Source organism: Rhinopithecus bieti, unplaced genomic scaffold (genome assembly GCF_001698545.2).
Source record: "Rhinopithecus bieti isolate Rb0 unplaced genomic scaffold, ASM169854v2 scaffold_9973, whole genome shotgun sequence".
In the NCBI taxonomy this organism is placed as follows: Eukaryota; Metazoa; Chordata; class Mammalia; order Primates; family Cercopithecidae; genus Rhinopithecus; species Rhinopithecus bieti.
This window is the reverse complement of record NW_016806267.1, coordinates 149435-157278: the sequence shown is the minus strand read 5'-3', so window position 1 is coordinate 157278 and position 7844 is coordinate 149435.

Below are 7844 nucleotides of genomic sequence, written 5' to 3'. Positions count from 1 at the left end.
ATGTTAGAATGACACACAACTAGGTTGAAATCCCCATGATTCTATTTATTCAGTGATTTTTTTTAAAGTACATAATTACCTTTCAGAGTCTTGGTTTTCTCATTTTAATGATGTGAAATTATATCTATTCATAGGGTTTTTATGAGAGTTAGATGAAATAATATGGATGAAGTGTCTAGTTCAATAAGTACTTAATAACATTTTATTTTAAAAGTCAGGGGGGAGAGAAGCAAAGTCCCATTTTCAATGTGAGCTGCAACCTTATATATTGCTCATATAATAGTCTCCATTTCTGATCTTTGAGAAAATAAAGAAGAAGAATGGATGATATATCCCTAGTTAAATACTTTTATTAGCTATGTCTATTCTCTAAGTACTAGTCTGGCAGGTAGGCAGACATTTTCCTACATGCAACAGTAATGTATACAGTTTGAGACAGATTTAAAAAGTATTTACCTACCTTATGAAAGTTGTCAAAATTACCTCCACATAAAACACAAGTGAGTTGCTTATTTATTCTGACAATCCAGTTACACCAAAATATATAGAGCTCAGAATGCATGAAATCTTCAGGCTGAGACCAATGGGTGCCAAGGAAACAGCCAGTCACCATACTTCTCTGTGTCAAAGGACTCAAGAAAATCAGCACTTGCCCAAAGTAGGAGAGGAAGGCCTGAACATACAGAAACAGCCATTTTGAGTCTTGACTTACAGAAAATCAGGTGCTGTGACAGCACCAGATCTGCTCTAAGCTCTCTGGTTCACATAGTTCCCTCCACTTCCTGTTTGATGCCTTACAACTGATCCTTTGCATTCACTTATATTATCCGCCTGGACCCTGCATGCATCCACATGTGTAATCCAGACATTTATTTCACTAACACTCGTAGTTAACAACCCAGGCTCTGAGACAAGATAGCCCAGAATCCTGGTTCTGATACTTACTATCTAACCATGACAAGTTACCTAACCTCTCTAAACTTAAGGTTTTTCATCTGCACAATAGGAATATTAGTAATACTTAATTTACACGTTATGAGGATTAAAAACATATATAAATAAAGCCCATAGAACAGAACGTAGCAACAGATTAGTGCTCATGGCTAGGTACTAAGGAGTAAATAAGTACTAGGTGTTTTTCTGAAGGTTTCAATACACACAAATGGATATCTTAGGGATCCAACTGTTCTCAGGAAGCCACTCCAAGTAAACATCACTCCCTCCCTTGAGCTTTCCTTAACCAGGCTTTATCAATGCTCAGCCACATATTAGCACATCCAGACTTCAGCATTTCCAATTCATGTTTTTTCTTTGGAGAATAGATCAAATCTAGGTTCTGTAAAAGCCTAGAAAGGGCCCATTTTGGAAGACTCTAGAAAAGAGACCAGCATTTTAATGCAATTTCAGTATCTCTGAGATGGTAGTACTGATGGATCAGACAAATTCTACAGGGGCAAATTCTAGGAAGAAAAAGGCGGGTGCCTGGAGAAAATCCACCCTCAAGCCAAAAAGCCTGAAATCGTGGCCCAAGTGAGAACTTAAATGCCTGTTTTCCCGCTTGAATGTTGCCTTTTCCTAAACCACCCATGACCCAGCCCTGCCCCCATCATGTGTCTATAAAAATTCCAGACTCTGCTGGTAGATGGAACTATGGCTGGGCGTCGCAGAGAAGTGGCTTGGCCTCAGAGGGACAGCTTGATGATGTAATTCCGGAGAAGAATTCGGCTGGAGACGCCGGACTTCAGGGGGCGGGTACCTTCCCTTTCAGTCCCCTTCTCAGCTTCCCTTCCTGCTGAGAGCCATTTTAATTGGCAATAAAATGCTCCGCATTAACCATCATTCAATTCACTTGTGCTATCTCATTTTTTCTGGACACCAGGCAAGAGCTCGGGAGCCACAAATGCAGATACAAAAGGCTGCCACACTGGCCCTTTGCCCTCGCTGCTGGAGGGCAGCTTCCTCACGTGAAAAGGCAAAGAGTTCACTGAACTGTTAACACTTAAGCCGTCCGCGGACAGCAGAGCTAAACGAGCACCATAACACGCCCTCTGGGCCTTCAGGAGTCGTGCGTACCCCTACCTAGATACTGCGGCGGGCCTGCACGGAGTTCACTCCTACCGGCACGAAAGCATCCCTCTGGTTCCTGTACCCGCTCACCTATGTGCTCCCTCCCACGAGGGGTGGAAGGCAGTGGGTCCGAGCGAATGGAGTTTGACCCTGCCGGCACCCAAGAGGCCAGCCGGTTCCAGCACTCATTCACTCCAGTTCCCGCACTCTTTCGCTCCTGTGCGCGCTTCAGCGAGGAGTTGAGATCGGTGGGCTGAGTAAAGGAGGCACCCCTGGGGAAAGTCCCACAAAGCGGTCAGGGAAATATCCTACTTCAGTATTTCCCAGCTACCTTCTTATCTTATTCATCTTATTAAAGGATTTTACTCCTATACTTGTGTTCCTTGAGTTTAAATTTTATCCCGTATTTCTTAGGCCTGAGAAGTTATCAAAATATAAAGAAGTTCACTGGAATTATAAAATAGATTTTAAAGAACTGAATAAGAAAAAATGCAAGCGTCACCTAAAACAAAGAAAAGAAACAGAAAATCCTTCTTCCTCACCCAACCCTTCCTTCCTATCCCCAATGTAAACACTTACTCACTTGCAGGTTATATTCTTCCCCCACTCAAAAAAAATCAGGTTTACTCAAATATACATGTATATACATTATAAGTTATAAATGAAACCATACTACACACCTCTTTCTGCAGAACTTTACATGTAAAAATATATACATATCAATATTTTAATGTCTGCAAGTATTATGTTGTATGGAATATTATTCATGAATGATTTATATAACTAATCCTCTATTGTTACACTATTACAAAGAATGTTGGTGTGTGTACACTAATGTGTGCCTGCACATACACACACATACATACATTCATAGGTCTTGACATACTTTTCATTCAAGACATGTTGAAAACCTGAACTAAGTAGCAATGGAGAGGAGATATGGAAGGTATATAAAACTGAACATATGGGGGACCAAGAATGTCTAGGACAATTCCCAGGTTTCTTTCTTTCTTGGACAAATGCAATGTGTAATGTAATGTAATGTGAATGTATTGTAGGATCACATTCACTGAACTAAGGAATGCTGGAGTAGAAACTGGTTTTCATAGGGGAAATAATGACTTCAGTTTTTTATAGGTTGTTTCAGTTGTCCAAGGAGCATTCAAAAAGAGCTTTCTAGTAAGTAATTAGATACAACTGCCTGAAATTCAAAGAAGAGGTCTCAGCTGCCAAGTTTATTCTGCAGCAGGCTGTGAAAATGGACAGCCTCAGAGTTTACTAGCAGGTCTAGATATTACATAAAGTAGGAACTGGATGAGTTGGTAAAGAAGCTAAAGTTAAGACTATAAGACTATAGTTCTTTATATATGTACATAATTTCAACTTTCATTTTAGATTCAAGTTACCTGGGTATATTTTGTGATGCTGAGATTTGGGATACAACTGATCTTGTCACGCAAGTACTGAGAATAGTACTGAATAGTTAGGGTTTCAGGACTTGCCCTTCTCCATCCTTCCCTACTAGACCCCTCCAATAGTGTCTACTGTTGCCAGCTTTATGGTCATGAGTATCCATTGTTTAGCTCCCGCTCATAAGTGAGAACATGCGGTATTTTTTATTATTATTTCTGCATTAACTTGCTTAGGATAATGGTCTCCAGCTGCATTTATGTTGCTGCAAAGGATGTGATTTCATTCTTATTTATGGATGCATAGTATTCCATGTTGTATATGTACTACATTTTCTTCATCCAGTCCACTGTTGATGGGCACCTACTTTGATTCTATGTCTTTGTTATCATGAATAGTGCTGTGATGAACATACGAGTGCATGTATCTTTTTGGTAGAATAATTTATTTTATTTTGGCTATATGCCCAGTAATGGGATTGCTAGGTTGAATAGCAGTCCTGTTGTAAGTTCTTTATGAAATCTCCAAACTGCTTTCCACAGTGACTAAACTAATTTACATTCCCTCCAACAGTGTAAAACTATTCTCTTTTCTCTGCAGCCTTGCCAGCATCTGCTGTTGTTTGACTTTTTAATAACGGCAATTTCTGACTGGTGTGAGATGGTAACTCACTGTAGTTTTGATCTGCATTACTCTGAAGATTAGCGATGTTGAGCATTTTTTAATGTTTGTTGGCTGCTCATATGTCTTCTTTTGATAAATGTCTGTTCATACCTTTTGCCAGTTTTTAATGGGGTTATATATTTTTTATTGTTCAATTGTTTAAGTTCCTTATGGATTCCAGGTATTTGGCTTCTACGGAATGCACAGTTTGCAAATATTTTCTTCCATTCTGTGGGTTGTCTGCTTACTCTGTTGATAGTTTCTTTTGGTGTGCAGAAGCTCTTTAGGTTAATTAGATTCCACTTGTAATTTTTGTTTTTGTAGCAATTGCTTTGGAGGACTTACTCATAAATTCCTTCCCAAGGCCAACATCCAGAATTGTATTTCCTAGGTTTTTTGGGGGGGGATTCTTATAGTTTGATGTCTTACATTTAAATCTTTAATCCATCTTGAGTTAATTTTTGAATATGGTGAAAGGTAGTGGTCCAGTTTCATTGTTCTGCATATGGCTAGCCAGCTATTCCAGCACCATTTATTGAATAGGGTGTCATTTTCCCACTTATTAATTTTGATGGCTATAGATCAGATGGCTGTAGCTGTGCGACTTTGTGTCAGGGTTCTCTATTCTGTGCCATTTATCTATATGACTGTTTTTGTGCCAGTACCATACTATTTTGGTTATAGCCTTATAACATAGTTTGAAGTCAGGTATGTAATGCCTCCAGCTTTGTTCTTTTTGCTTAGGATTGCTTGGCTTATTCTGGGTCTTTTCTGGTTTCATATAAATTTTAGGATATTTTTTTTCTGGTTCTATGAAAAACGATGTTGGTTGCTTAATAGGAATAGCTTGAATCTGTAGATTTCTTGGGGGCAGTATGAACATCTTAACAGTATTGATTCTTGCAATCCATGGGCATGGAATGTTTTTTCCATTTGTTTGTGTCATCTAGGATTTCTAAGACTATCATTCTATTATGATTTAAATGATAATACTAGATAAAAGGAAATACTTTTGTATTGAAATGTTGTATAATAATAATTTATTTCACTGCTGTATAATATTTTCACTTAACCCTAAATTCATATCCTTTGATACTCATATTCTTTTTTTTTTTTTTTTTTTTTTTTTTTTTGAGATGGAGTCTCACTCTGTCACCTAGGCTGGAGTGCAGTGGCACAATCTTGGCTCATTGCAACCCCCACCTCGCGGGTTCAAGTGATTCTTCCATCTCAGCCTCCTGAGTAGCTGGGACTTCAGGTGCCTGCCACCACGCCCGGCTAATTTTTGTATTTTTTAGTAGAGATGGAGTTTGATACTCATATTCTTTTATTTTTAAATTAAGAAAAGATCATACTTTTAATCCTGCAATTTGTGATTTGGTCAGAAAATCACATATATATTTCAGGAAAATGAGCATATTCTTATGCCATATGTTTTGTTGTTTGGGCCACAGCATCAGTTGGAAGGAAGCTCTCTAAGCAGGCAAAAAGTGCATCAAGTGCTGAAAGTGTAAACACTAAGTTATAAAATTCTCATGAAAACTTGTTAAACAAAACCAAACCAACGTCAGTTATAGAAGCTGTACAAAGCGACGCTGGCTGTTTAGGAGGTTGTCCTGCAGATTCTAACCTATATGAAAGAGAATCCACATTTTTGTTTAGTCAGGAATCCAGGGCTTCCAAAACCAGCCTTGAAGGTAAAGAATCCTCCAGTGAGTCCCAGGAATCCCCCATCTAGCTGCTTCATGAACCTGCCAATCAAAAGCAAGTCACCTGTGTCTGCACCTATCTGCCGCCTGGGGCTAGAACTCTAATTGCAGTGAGAAGGGAAAGCAGCAGTCATTCTGACACTGCCTGGGGACACTATTTCCCATTTCTTTCACAGTAAATTTACAGTGTCAAAAATGAAATTTCCTCCCAAGTTCAGTTTCAGTTCAGAACAAAAACATACAGTACACTTGAATTACTGTAGAACGCTAGTTTTGGTGGAGCACATCAGAGCGCATTATCTGGATGTGATATTTAACTCTCTCTTTCTATACTGCATACACTTGGGCAAATTTCTCTTGCTAAAATGGAGCAGAAAGAGTTTAATGCAATTTACTAGTCTCCAGCAGCCTCATGCACTTGGGGGAGAGCAGTATTATTTGATAATGATGGGCCGATGAAGGCACTCGTAATTTGGGAATTTCTTACCAAGTTTGAGAAGAGAAAAATTCTGTACATTTACAAATTATAATAGAGTTAAGCTAAGAAGGTCTTTGTGACAATAAATGGTGTTACATATGGGTTGGAAGAGGTTACTGGGAACAGGTTAAAACTAATGCCTGTATTGAGTGAGAAAAGAATCTTATTTACTAGATTAAAATGTATAAAGGAATACACAATTTACTAATGAATGGTGATAATTTTAGGTCACAATATATTTTCTGAGGTTATAAATTAGATTATTTTTATAGTTTCAATTAAATTATTGGTATATTATACTTATTTAATTATAATACTTTTTGATGGAGGCTGAAAATATACAGCAACTGGGAGGAAAGCACATCATGGCTCCCTGGGGTGTTTGATAAATATCAAAGTATGACAATGAATCATGTACATAACATGCTTTATTTGTATTTACAGTTGAACGCTATAGAAAGTCTTCTCTGTGAGACATTAGATAGGTCCTAACTAAAATGTTGTATCATGTTTACTTTCATCCCTCTTTTGAAACATGCTATGGAAAACTGAAGGTACTATGGAAAGAAATAAAAATAAAGAACATATTTGCACAAGTTTCCAAGTGAAAGCCCATCAAAGTTTCTTTTGGTCAATTGCAACTGGCTACTATTACATAAGAGGGACATTTTAATGGCCTGATAAGTGTGCTACTGTATTACAAGGTCAGCTACACTCCATTATAAAATGTTTTGGAAGACTGAACTGATATGTGTTCATTGGAATATAATAGACATCTGCAATCAAATTCTATCCAGAGAATTTTCTGGGCACAATTCAAAGTGTGAACCAAAAAAAAAAAAAAAAAAAAAAAAAAAAAAAAATCAAACCTAGGGGTATAGAACTCAATTATCTGTGGGAATCAGAACTCATCATCCAATACATCATCTAAAGAACCATTAAAGATTTTACTGAAGCAATCAGTGACAAAATCGGCGTCGGAGTTCATGATTTCTCTGAGTCTCCTAGTGTTAAATTTGATCATGGATCATTTTGCTTCAATCATTTTTTTCATTCAAACTGAAAATCTTTATAACAAAACTAAGTTGTTGAGTAAGATAGGGGAGGAAAAAAGAAACATGAGTGAAAATAAAAGTGAATGCAGCAACATATAATATGCTGGAAGGAACTTTTAATGTGCAGTTTTGCTGTTTAAATGCATTATGAGTTATGAGAATAAAAGAGGAAGACTTTAGTAGAAAAGGACGGTAAAATAGGTTTCACATTACTAATTTGACAAGTCAGAGTGGTTACACAAACTCTCCAACAATTATTACCTGAAAGATTCATTCTAAACCCTGAAAGACTGTTAAGCCTTATTAAAATGCCTCTGTAGCAGTCAAGTCTATCCAAGAAAGCTGAAATCATGCTCTGAGTTTTTCAACCAGACAGATTTACTATAGAAAACTGTTTTCCAGGTTATATGGTTTGAATATGTCCCCTCCAAAATTCTGGCATTGAAACTCGGTCAATGTGAT